The sequence below is a fragment of the Hypanus sabinus genome, chromosome 2 (assembly GCF_030144855.1).
Source record: "Hypanus sabinus isolate sHypSab1 chromosome 2, sHypSab1.hap1, whole genome shotgun sequence".
Classification (NCBI taxonomy): Eukaryota; Metazoa; Chordata; class Chondrichthyes; order Myliobatiformes; family Dasyatidae; genus Hypanus; species Hypanus sabinus.
In genome coordinates, this window is record NC_082707.1 from 177,116,531 (window position 1) to 177,128,935 (window position 12,405).

The 12,405-nt window shown below is 39.7% G+C and overlaps 1 protein-coding gene across 1 annotated transcript in view; it reads right to left on the reverse strand.

Annotated features, from left to right (window-relative positions):
* kcnh5b (potassium voltage-gated channel, subfamily H (eag-related), member 5b) overlaps positions 1-12,405 on the reverse strand; it is a 386,291-nt gene that overhangs the window by 220,969 nt on the left and 152,917 nt on the right. The window lies entirely within an intron of this gene.

The window sequence follows — 12,405 nt, forward strand, 5'->3', positions numbered from 1 at the left end:
GTTTTGGAATACATCTATCCTCCACCTCCCTCATTTTTCCCAGAAACTCACGCCATTGCTGCTCTGCTCCCATCGCTGCCAGCAGCTCCTTCCAATTTCCTCTGGCCACCTCCCCTCTCACACCACCGTCGTTTCCTTTACTCCACTGAAATACTGCTACATCAGACTTTACTTTCTCCCTATCAAATTTCAAGTTGAACTCAATCATATTGTGATCACTGCCTCCTTAAGGGTTCCTTTAGCTCCTTAATCACCTCCAGTTCATTACATAATACTCAATCCAGTATAACTGATCCCTTAGGAAGCTCAATGACAAACTCCCCTAAAAAGCCATCTTGCAGGCATTCATCAAATTCACTCTCTTGAGATCCATTACCAATCTGATCTTCCCAATCTACCTGCATGTTAAAATCTTCCATGACTATCATAACATTGTCCTTTTGGCAAAGCTTTTCTATTTTCAGATGTAATCTATGGTCCACCTCCCAGCCACTATTGGGAGCCTCTATACAACTGCCGTCAAGGTCCTTTTACCCTGGCAGTTTCTTATCTCAACCCACAAGGATTCAGCATCTACCAATCCCATGTAATACTTTTCTACTGATTTGGTGCCATTCTTTACCAGCAGATCCCTCTACCTGCCTTCCGATAGAATGTGTAACCTTGGACGTGGACCTCCCAACTACAATGATCCTTCAGACACGAATCAGTGATGGCCACAACATCATCCCCGGCAGTCTGTAAAAGTGCTAGAAGATCATCCACCTTATTTCTTATATTCTGTGCATTGAGACATAACACTTTGAGCACTGTACAGTATTTTGCTACAGTTTTATTTATATATCCTGAATGCACAGATACTCTCCCTGTTGGTGTCAATTTTGTCCTATCATTTGCCTGCCCTTCTTGACAGTCTGACAGCATGTTATCTTTGCTCTTTTACCATCCGTCCTATCCTGAGTGTCTTCCCTCCTTGTAGACAGCTGCAGGAATTAAGCCTGGGTCACTGATGCTATAAAGCATTATACTAACCATTACACTGTTGTGCAGAAAGCCCATTTACTTTCTGCAGCAATTTATCAAGACTTCTAGATCTCTTTTAAAATAAGAAAATTGAAGATTTTTTGTATTTATGAAAGTTAAAAACAAATGTAACAATCATCAATCAATATTTCATTAAATCCCATTAGTGCAATATATAATCATTATCATTTTAAACAAACATACTTATTAAAAGGAATATATGGTTATTAATTATACAATATAGATATCTGTTAAATATAGTTTTAAACACTTAAACTAAGAAAACAATGGAGAGGATTAGCAAAGGTGGTACATTTCCCACTGTACAAATCAACCTTCACCAGGTATTTGAAAAAGTACCAAACAACAGACTTGTTAGGAAAATAAAAACACATGGGAATATAAATAAAATATTAACTAAGAGGTAGAAAACTTTAAGAATCGTAGTGAATGGCTGCTTATCCAAGATACAGTGAAGCAGAAACATTTAGGTAATGTTACCAAGTGAGTGTCATAAGTCTATTACTCTTTTAGATGAACGTTAGTGAACTAGAACTGAATATCTTTTAAAGTTGGTCTTTCATTGGGACACCTTTGAGGCAGCAAAGGTGAACTTTGGGTAGAGTAACCTGTTGGTATCCAAACCTTCTCCAAGTAAATCCCACTGCACCTTGTATTCCTGAATAAGTTCCCTAACAAGTACTAAACAACCATAAGCTTCTGATATCAAGCAAAGCACCTGATTTATCCCGACTGGTACCAGCAGTGAACTGGATGCACGGGGGATAATTTCAAAATTTGTTGAAAATGGGGAACAGTGATACACACTAAAGTAAGTGTGGCTTGTAATAGACTTGAGGATCACACAGGGCCTAACAGTGTAGATCTTTGCAGGCAATTTTTAGAGCCCATTCCTATCAGGTCATGCCCTGTGGCAGAATCAAATCTTCCTCAGTTTTCTCAGCGCTGCATTTGAAAATTGTTTCTTGTAACCTGTACCCGGTCAGGATCAAAGGCATCATTGGTTTCAAGGGGTTTGTACAGCAATGGGGAAGATAGCTTCTGTTTCTTCCTGTTTCTTCATTAGTTTTATATTTTTATGTATTTAAATATTTTAGCTTTTTTAAAATAAATGTTTAAGTATTCAGAGGTTAAAAGGTTCATTTATTATCAAAGTATATGTAACATGCTATAAGGTTTCACTACAAAGGCTAATGTAATGGCTTCTATATAATGTTTCGCTGCAGCAGCAACGTTTGGGTTATGACTAGAGATAACAGGGCTTTGGAATGTGTGTTATCCAACGGGAGAAATGTTGTTCTTTCTTGTGAGCCTGGAAGAGAGATTTTCGCGGTCTTTCATCGGGGAGCGATAGAGAGAGAGGACACGAATGGAGAGAGTTGAAAGACCACCAGACAGAGTGGACTGAGGAGCGAGGGTCCGAGGGCCAGCTACGCTTGGAGGTTGACAGGAGCAAATGGACGAACAGTGAGCTCCAACGATGTGCAATAGCCTTTTTCCTTAAAATAGGCCCTTACCTTTTTATTTTCTTTATTTATAAAGCTCAATCGTTTAATTGTATATGGTGTACTGTCTGATATTTTGCGGTTCAGATTTGTAACCGGGCAACACCTCACGCAGCATCCACACAAACGAGATTTCTCAGTTTGGCAGGGCCGGGAGTTGTTTTCCCCTAGTCGAACACATGCTGGCCGAACCTATGGGTTACATATACAACTCTGAAATTCTTCAGTCCTCTGGGTAGCCATAAAACCAAGGAAGAAAAGAAAGGCAACACTATCATCAACCCCCACACCTACCCCCCCAATCCCACCTCCCCGCAAAAATATCAAGCAAAAACAGAACAGGCACATCAACCCCCAAATCCATCCTCCAACACAAAAAAACTGATTTATTTCATTATTACTGTTTTGTTTAGAAGTCGCTGAGGGTTAGTGAGATGTAAAAACCATGAAAATTGTTCAGATTTCTTGCAGCCTGCAAAGCCTCACCATGAGCTTTAACAGTAGTGCAAGGCTTCAGGGGCATTTCACAGGCAGGTACACATCAATCCATCACCTATCACCCTGTGACCACCTAGACCACATTGTTGTGCTCTTGACGGTGACGCCCACTCGGAGAGAGTCTCTGTATCCTGTCCACGCAAATGCAGAGACAGTAATTCTGAGCCTAGGGAACTGAGATAGCAGAATCCAAACCTCTGTGGTTTTGCAGAAGACAGAACCCTGTGCATGAATTGAACCTACTTAAATGTGCAAACAGCAGATGTTGTTGGCACCAAGATTAATGTTCCAATTGTACTGGAAAAGAGAACACCTTTACAACAGTCAACTATACCAGGATCTCGAATCTAGCACCATCTGTTCAACACAGATTAGATTATTTTTTTTGAACAACCTAATCACTGTCTGTTTATTGGATCTCTTCAATCCAGTCAAATTATATTCCAGGTACTCTGCCACATGATTTATCTTCCAAATAAAATTATTCTATGGAGGAGCTGTACTTTTGCAGCTTTAGCCCTAGTGGGGAATGAGATCTGGTTGCCTGTGCAGGAAGAGTAAACACCGGGGTAGACATGAACTGGCAGTGCAGAATATGCACTCAGTTGCCACTTTGTTAGGTACACCATTGCTCATTAACGTAAATATCTCATCAGCCAATCATGTGGCAGCAAGTCCAATGCATAAAAACATGCAGACATGCTTAAGAGTTCAGTTGTTGTTCAAGCCAAACATCAGGATGGGGAATAAAGTGATTTTGAGCATGGTATAATTGTTAGTGCCAGAGAGGGTGGTTTCAGTGTCACAAAAACTGCTGATCTTGGGGTTCACATACCTCTCAGTTAATGGTAGGGATCCATGCCATAAAAAGGGTTGGGGACCCCTGCTCTAGAGGTTGTATAGAATGGTGCGAGAAACAAAAAAAAATTCAGTGAGTGACAAAAATGTCTTGTTACACTAGTGAAATTTAAGAGACTACTAGACAGGTATATGAAGGAATTTAGGTGGGGGGATAGATGGGAGGCAGGGTTTAAGGGTAGGCACAACATTGTGGGCAGAATGGCCTGTACTATGCTGTATTATTCTATGTTCTATGTTAATGAGAGAGCTCAGAGAAGAATGGCCAAACTGACAGGAATGTGACATACATCAAATAATTACACATTACAACAGTGGTGTGCAAGAGCATCTCTGAACATACAATGCATTGAACCTTGAAGTGGTTGATGGGCTGCAGCAGCAGAGAAACAGACTGGGTTCCTCTCCTGTGCCTAATAAAGTGGCTACTAATTGTATCCGCTGTACACTAGAAACTTAGAAACTAAATATTTAACCCTTCATTCAGTCTAACTCTCTCTGGCACACAGGGAAGAAAATAGAAATTCAAATGTACAGTATATGCCTTGATCTAATGATTGTTTTAAAGATGGGAGTTTAAGCAACATAGCCAGCAGTTCTTTGCATTCCTGATTGGCTTTGAAAAGCTCCTTCTTGAATTACTAGAGTAGGAAGTAAAGCAAAAGGAAAGGTTTTATAGATATTTTGGGCCTGAGCTCTACCTGAACATAGAGTGGTCATTGGTGTCTATTTTAAGGAACAGAAACTGATGGATTTGCAGACTGCTTTATTTCATAGTTAGCTACCAAAAAGTAGCATTACACATCCCATGAAATAGTTGCCATTGTTGCCAAGTAGCAAAAAATAGTAGTCAATTTAGCAAAGTGGGTAAATGGCTTCGTCAGTTTGAAATTTCACAGCCGTGGCTTTGGCTTGCGACTCCACGCAAAAGAAGCGTTCCTTCAGGGAAGGCAGGCTACCTACTCCAGTCTGAGAGACGAGTATCTCAGAGGCAAGAGTGCAACAGGAGACTTACCCTAACACACAGGGACTGCACAAGTACTTCCCAACTCTTGCACTTCTAAAGTAGAGCTGTTTCAATATATAAACCTTGAAGGATATTGGGTATTGCGGTTAAAAATTTGTAAATAAAGTGCAGGGACGTTGTGAGAATGTTTAGCATTTTGGATGCCCAAAAATAATAGAAGAACCAGAAGTCTACACATAGACAACAACTTGGTGTTCATTTTGAATCAATTCTGTTACTCATAAGAATGTAAAAATATAAGAAAAAGGAATAGGAGTCACTTTGATTTTGCCCACAATTGAGCACATTTACACAAAACAGTGTTGCAGGAAAGCAGCATCCATCATCGGGGACTCCCATGCTCTCTTCTCACTGCTGCTATCAGGAAGAAGGCACCAGAGCTTCAGAACTCATACCACCAGGTTCAGGAACAGTTATTACCCCTCAAACATCAGGCTTTTGAACCAGAGGGGATAAATTCACTCAACTTCACTTGCCCCATCACTGAACTGTTCCCACAACATATAGATTCACTTTCAAGGACTCTTCATCTCATGTTCTCAATATTTATTGCTTATTATTATTATTTATTATTATTTCTTTCTTTTTGTTTTTGCACACTGGTTGAATGCCTAAGATGGTGCGATCTTTCATTGCTTGTGTTATGGTTATTATTCTACACCAGGGGTTGGCAACCTTTTTGCCTCTGTGGGCTGGATCGCGTATTAATGAATGTGCCGTGGGCCAGATAAATGCCATAAAAAACTTGAAAAATGGGAATTACCCATTTAAATACATCCAGTTATGTTTTGCCTCAAATTAATGAATAACGCATGCTAGAAACATCATTTGTGCTTAAGGTTGCCTACCCCTGTTCTACAGATTTATTCAGTATGCCCATAAAACAATGAATCTTGGGGTTGTATATAGTGACATGTATGTACATTGATAAAAAAAAATTATTTTGAATCTTTATGCCTTGATCGTGTTATACTCCTAATCTATATCCTCTGTTCCTAACCTATATCCCTTGTTACCTTTAATCACCAGAAATAGAATGATCACTGTTTTAATCAGAGTAAATGACTGATCTTCCATTGCTATGCAAAATGGATATTTCTAAAGATTCACCTCAACTCAATCCCCAATTGGCATAACCACATTTCGAGATTGTGACATCTAAGTTATAAAGGCAAAACATATTCTCTTGATCTGCATTGTCAAGGTCTCTAAGAATTTCAATGAGATCTCCTCTTAATATACTAAACTCAAGGGAATACAGGCCTATCCTTCTCAATCCCTCTTCATTTAAAAAAAATCTATCTCTAACCAGTCTGGCAAATCTTTGCCACGCTCCCTCTATAGCAAATATAATCTCTTTTAAAAATGTTTTGGGACCTTTTATTGAGTATTTTCATAACTTTCCTTTTGACTAAGTTTCTTTTTCAGTCCCTTGCTTTCAGCTTTTTTTTGGTAGTAGGCATTATTATCTTCTGTTTTTAATTGTATTTACAGTTTTGGGGGTTTGAATGTTCTGATTTATATTTCCTATGTTTTGCTCTGGTTGGTTTGGAGTTTTTTTTTCCCTGCGGGGGTGGGGGTGGATACTAACTTTACATGACTTCAATTTGGGTGCTTTTTCAATTATTGTATTCTGTATTATATTACCATTGTATGTTTACCTTGCACTGTATTAATTTCCTATTTCATTCTTGGGGGCTTTTTTTGTAGTGTTGTAGAAATTGCATTAAAAAATCAATAAAAAAATGTTTTAAGTTTCAGAATGCATATTAGAAAGCAAAAAGGGCTAGATTATTATTACCCATGTTTGTTTGAGGAAATGATCAAATCAATTTGGTTCCAGAAGGGAGCTTGACAAAAAAAATAAAACATTCTTCTTCACTATAAGTGTTTGCTGCAGCCATTTTTATCGGTGGAAGGTTTGGCAATAAATTAGAAACCCCAGTGCTTATGCTTTTTCAAAATTCATATAAAAATATCCAAAATGCTAATATTTACGGCTGGAAAATAAATCTCATTTATTTGCCATTTCCAACTGCAATATATGGAAGTCAACTATCATACTGAATTACAGCAAGTATATAGTTAATATATTCCAGTATAAATGTTGGCTTCACAATAAACTGAATAAATCCAATCCAGATAATTACTGCACTGTCTGTCTACAGTCAAACCATCAGAAGGTGTTGGTGATAATGCTTTCAAGTGCCATATACTTACTCCTATTCTTTTCACTCCTTTTCCAGCTCGATTAAACCTTGGTATAAACATGGTGAGATGAGAGTCAATGCCCTTACATAATAAATAACTCAACAGATTTCATGACATATGCCAGTGATGTTAAATTTGATTCTGATTGTATGCATAAGAAATAGGAGCAGGAGAAGACCGTCTGGCCCATCAAGCCTGCTCTGTCTTTCGATAAGATCATGGCTGATCTGACTGCATGCTCAACTCCACCTACCCACTTCTCCCCCATATCCTTTATTTCCCCTGCTATCCAAAAACCTATCTAACTATGTCTTAAATAAATCTAATGAGGTAGTGTCTACTGCTTACCTGGGCAGAGAATTCTCTAAGTAAATCAGTTTCTCCTCATCTTCATCCTAATTCTACTCCTTCGAATCTTGAGGCCATGTCCCCTAGTTCTGGTCTCACCTACCAGTGGAAGGCCCAGAGAATTAATATTAGTATTTAATTCTCATTTTAACAATTCCTGAAGATTCTCAACCTTCAACCACATTGCTAGGTTAGAACAGGAAAGGATGACAGATTTACTACCTTAAGGCACATTATGTTTTTACAATAGTCTAATACTCACCATTACCAAGCATTTGCTTTTAGCTCTTCGAAATTGAACTCTATGCATTACTAGAGGATGTACCTGAATGCCAACTTTACTGGAGGCATTCCTTCTGCCCTATAATCATTTTTCAATTGTACACTCTGAATAGCCCTCAGTTTCTCAATGACCAATTATTATATTCTTATGTTTTCTTGATGTCACGGCAGGGAAGACCAATATGGTCCACATCTATTGATTCCCTTAATTTCTAAAAATCTATCAAATGTTATAGAGTCTTAGAGTGATGGGGATACAGTTTAGAAACAGGTTCTTCAGCCCATCGAGTCCTCACTGACCATCAACCACCAACATTACACTAGGTCATCATTAATCCATTTTAATTTCTCCCCACCTCCTCCTCGACTCCCACAGACTCAAAGCGGATGAAAACTACATGGGGCAATTAAAACCATATCTCTGAGATGTGGGAGAGAACTAGTGTATTTAGAAAAAAGCCAAGCCGTCATGGAGAGAGCATACAAACCCCACAGACAGCACCCAAAATCAGGGCTGAATCCATGGGACAGTGGCCCGACCAGTTACAACACCGTGTTGCCCTAAATAGTTTAATATATTCAGCAACTGGTCCTCCACGTTCCACTTAGGCATTGAATTCCAAAGATTCACCTCCCCCGGTGTGAAGAAATTTCTTCTCACTTCCGTACCCATTATGTTGAGACTATGATCTTGGTCTTAGACACCCCAGGTAAGTAAACAATCAATGTCATAGCAGGTACCAATCCTTGAAGAAGTCCAAAGCTATAGGCTCTCAACTTGAAAATGTTCTAATGATTCCAGCTCTCAGTTTTCCATCTGTTAACTAACAATAAACTAAATTCTAATGCATTCAGTCTCAATCCTGTGTGGTCATCATTTCAAAATTTGTTTCAATGTCCAAATACAGCAAGTCAGTTGGTTCACCATTGCCAGTTTTGCTACTTGTTACCTGAACCTCTAACTTACTTGTCAAACACGCTTCCCTCTCCATAAATCCACCCTGACCTATCAAGTGCACTCTTCACTGCATTCTTAATCACAGAATCCAGAATTTCCTCTGCTACTTATAACATATAACCATATAACAATTACAGCATGGAAACAGGCCATCTCAGCCCTTCTAGTCCGTGCCGAATGCTTACTCTCACCTAGTCCCACCTACCTGCACTCAGCCCATAACCCTCCATTCCTTTCCTGTCCATATACCCATCCAATTATTTTTTTAAATAACAAAGTTGAACCTGCTTCTCCCACTCATTCCACACAGCCAACACTCTGAGTAAAGAAGCTCCCCCTCATGTTACCCCTAAACTTTTGCCCCTTAACTCTCAACTCACATCCTCTTATTTGAATCTGCCCTACTCTCAATGGAAAAAGCCTATCCACGTCAACTCTATCTATCCCCCTCATAATTTTAAATACCTCTATCAAGTCCTCCCTCAACCTTCTACGCTCCAAAGAATAAAGACCTAACTTATTCAACCTTTCTCTGTAAAGACCTAACTTGTTCAACCTTTCCCTGTAGTTTGAGGCAAACTATTCTATTGGTCCTTCTTTTCTCCACCACAGTGGCTTAAATTTATTCCTTTCCAGCCCATGGTAACTGTTCCAGTGCCCACAGAATTTGGGAAGAGGAAAACTAGTGCATTCACCATCTCTCCAGACACCATTTGTGAGACCCTATGATATAGATCATCAATTCCTGCAGGTTTAAGATCTTTCTATCCAATTATATATTTTCTTTGAGTTTCTCATTCGCTCTGAACATGTAAACCCCTACGATTTCTAAGAAATAGTGGAGGATTGGGTTCTTTTGGGTTTCTTGCTTCATGGCTGCCTACAAGCAAACACATCTCAAGGCTGGATAATTTACACATTCTTTGATAATAAATATACTTTGAGTTTGAATTTTGAACCTCTGCCATCTTCATCAGCTCCAGGTTTTCACCAGTGAGGTTTCTAGTTGTCTTTTAATACAGAGCACATCCACCTTTCCAGCTTCCAGCTCTGGCACTTCCGGCCAAGTCAGCCACTTCTGTGATACTATCTATTCTGCAGCTGATCCTCTTCCACTATCTTCCCAGAATGAAGACATTCTACCACAACATGCTGAACAGACAGATACAAAACTGCAGGAAAAGACCTGACAGACGCCTACTGCTCATTATGAGAGGGCTCATTCCCTTTATTTTTGTCATCCTCCCCTGGTAGCATCTGGGAAAGAAGCATTTGCCTTAGGAAGGACAAATACAGCATCTTCCACATTGCACTCAGCAACTACTTAAGTGTTCCTCAAGTGCAGACACTGTGGTAATGCAGGAAGAAGCTGTGCTAATGTTGAAAGACTGCTGTGTTAGCCACAGTGGCTGGACAAATCTGCCTTTGGCAAAAGGTTGCTTTGACATAAATGAAGTGTTGCTTTTCTCACTCTGCATAGTCACTAATGCTACTCATGGGATCACAGAGGAAATTTAGAAATGTAAATGAAAAGAAAAAAAAAGCAGAAATCATAAATAGGAACATTAGTATACAACTGATCCGCCAACACAACCTAATTTCCTACATTAAGACCAAATCTTGTGATCCCTTTGAGATACCACAAGATAATCAATTTTGGTGTTGAATAAACTCAATAATTGAGCCTCCACAGCCTTCCTGCTTAGAGAATTATGAAGAAAGATCACCTTATAAGTGAAGAAGTTTCTCCTCAACTCTCCTCAGTAGCTAACTCTTCTTCTTCTGAGATACATCCCTTGGTTCTAGATTTCTCAGACAGGGGAGCTGTTCCCTGTGCCCCTGCTTGTCAAGCTCAGGAAGAGTTCTATAACTTTCAAAGAGGACTTCTTTATTTGTATTTTTTAATTTCCAAGAGTGCGGGTCCTGTCACCTTATAGTCCTCATAAGAGTATAAGAAATAGGAACTCAATTAGGCCATTTGGCCCATCGAGTCTGCTTCGCCATTTGATCATGGCTGATTTATTATCCCTTTCAACCCCATTCTCCTGACTTTTCACAGTAACCCTTGATGGCCTTACTAATAAAGAATCTATCAACCACAGTTTTAGATATATCAGATGGCTTGGCCTTCGCAGACTTCTGTAGTAATGAATCCCACAGATTCCCACCACCTTCTGGTAAAGGAATTCCTCTCCATTTCTGTTCTAAGGGGAAACCCTTCTAATCTCAGGCTGTGCTAAACGTCTAGTCCTAGATTTCCCAACTGTCCACCCTATCTAGGCCTTTCAATATTTCATAGGTTTCAATGAGATCCCCCTTCATTCTTCTGAACTGCAGTGAGCACAGGCCCAGGGCTATCAAATGCACCTCATATGCTAACCTTTTCGTTCCCAAAATCATGCTTGTGAGGCTCCTCTGGACCCTCTCCAATGCCAGCACATCCTTTCATAGATATGGGGCCCAAAACTGCTCACAATATTCCAAGTGTTGTCTGACTAATGCCTTATAAAGCCTCAGCATTACATCCTTGCTTTTATATTCCAGTCCTCTCGAAACGAATGCTAACATTGCATTTGCCTCCTTTACCACCAACTCAACCTGCAAGTTAACCTTAGGCAATCCTCTTCCCTGGAACGAGACTAGTGAATCTTCACTCCCGCTGAGGCAATTGGATCATTTCTTTGGGAAGAACACAAACATTGTGCACAATACTCCAGGTGCAGTCTCATCAAAGCCTCTTATAATTGTAGTTGGCTGTGTATAAGCACACCTTTTCCTTTTGAACAACTGTCATCTTTCATCACATAACAAACTCGCTGTTTTTTTTCTGTTCTGTGCAATAAAGGAATTAAATTAATAGTTTTCCATTTGAATCTATCAAGTTCTTGCTCTAACTAGCTTCCCAAAATCTTTTTATTACAGGAGTACGTACAGTATTTCTAGGAGTAAGGAGGTCTATCTACAGTTATACAGGGCTACGAAAAAAACCTCACCCAATGAATTCCTGCAGATTTGGACTTCTTATGTGAATGTATTTGTCACAGACAACTCATACAAGACTGTACAGTATTACGTAAAAATCTTAGGCACATATATCTTAAGACTTCTCACAGTACTGTAGTAATTGTATGTATCGCACTGTACTGCTGCTGCCAAACAAAAACAAATTTCATAACATATGTGAGTGATGATAAACCTGATTCTGATATGGGTCTCTATTGTGGACTGAGAGTGGGAAGGGGGACAGAAGAGGGGAGTCAAGGTTGGGAAAAGGTGGAGGAAGTGCAGGGGGAGCATGAAGCACCAGAGAGACATTTTGTAGTGATTAATAAACCAATTGTTTGGAATGAAATGGCTTAGCCGGGTGTCTCAGGGCAGGGTGTGTCTGCACCCACATCACCCCCGTCCCTGGCATCGTTCTCTGCCACTTTTCCCACGATCCTCCCGCAGTATTCCACCCTCACTATTCACAACATCCTTTGCTCCCTTCAGATTTATAAACTCGTTCTCCGCTCCATGTTGACAAACACAGTGTTGTGCAAAAGTCTTAGGCAACCTAGCTAGCTATATATGTTATATATAGGTTGCTATATATATTTGCACAGTGTTGTATTTGTCATAGAGGGGGTGGATTGAAGATCTGTGAGACTGGTTTCAGGGACAGCAAGTTTGCT